This window comes from Lynx canadensis, chromosome B2, assembly GCF_007474595.2.
Source record: "Lynx canadensis isolate LIC74 chromosome B2, mLynCan4.pri.v2, whole genome shotgun sequence".
In the NCBI taxonomy this organism is placed as follows: domain Eukaryota; kingdom Metazoa; phylum Chordata; class Mammalia; order Carnivora; family Felidae; genus Lynx; species Lynx canadensis.
The window spans coordinates 106,814,134-106,815,260 of record NC_044307.1 but is presented as its reverse complement, the minus strand read 5'-3'; the positions used below and the strand labels follow the sequence as shown (position 1 = coordinate 106,815,260).

The window sequence follows — 1,127 nt, the reverse complement described above, 5'->3', positions numbered from 1 at the left end:
CAGAGCCCACTTTGGATCCTCTGTCTTCCTCTCTCTCTGTGCCTCCCCTGCTTGTTCTCTCTCTCTCTCTCTCAAAAATAAATAAACATTTAAAAAAATAACAGTAAGGCTTGAGAAGAAGATGGGGGCAGTGAGGCGGTGTGCCCAGCGGTTCCAGGGATCTGTCTTTTGCTTCAACAGTATTTGGACAGAACAGACCCAGGAATGCCCCCTCTACCAGCCTCCGACCACCCTCCAACCTTTTTGCCAGTGGCAACCAGAGCCATCTTCTTGGCCACCATCTGCCTCTGGGACCAACCAATACTTTCTTTCCAACTTAGCTCCTAATTACCAATCAACCATGAGCTTCCAGATTAGTTAGAATTATTACACTGAGGTGGAGGTTGCCAACAACCTCATGGTCAACATGCATCTGAGGGCCTCCTACACTTACCTCTCTCTTGGCTTCTATTTCCACTGCAAGGATGTGGCTGGGGGGGTGGGGGTGAGGAAGGGGGCACTTCTTCTGTGGTTGGCTGAGGAGAGGCTGGAGGGCACTGAGCTTCTCTTGAAGATGCAAAACCAGTGCAGCAGCCGCACCCTCTTCTAGAACATGCAGAAGCTGTCCCAGGATGAACAGGTAAAACCCTGGACACCTCGGAAGCCACCTGGTTCTGGAAAAGAACCTGAACGAGGCCCTTTTGGATATGCATGCCCTGGGTTCTGCCTGAGTAGACTCCCATGTCTGTGACTTCCTGGAGAACCACTTTCTGGATGTAGAGGTAAAACTCATCAAGGATATGGGGAAACACCTGACTAAGATCTACAGGCTCGTTGGCCCATAGGTTGGCTTGGCTGAGTATCTCTTCCAAAGGCTCACCCTTGGACATGTCTCTGAAGCCCAGCTGCCCTTTGAGAGGCTCCTTGACCATATGGTTCATAAGCCTGACCATACACTGCAAATTTCTTGAGTCCCCAGATAAATAGAAGAACTCAGGAGGACTTAGGCCTCTGTAGAAGAAGCCTGCTGTGGCCTAAATGATTACATTTCTGAGGGCATGGAATGTTAGCTGATAAAAAACAATCAGGGAATGTATCATGTTGGCTCCATAAGGAAAACAATGAAGGCTTTGGCTACTAGGCAAATC

At 49.2% G+C, this 1,127-nt stretch overlaps 1 pseudogene; it reads left to right on the top strand.

Moving 5' to 3' along the window:
- The first annotated feature begins 340 nt into the window (after window positions 1-340).
- Window positions 341-824, top strand: LOC115513407 (annotated as a pseudogene).
- The last annotated feature ends 303 nt before the right edge of the window (window positions 825-1,127 follow it).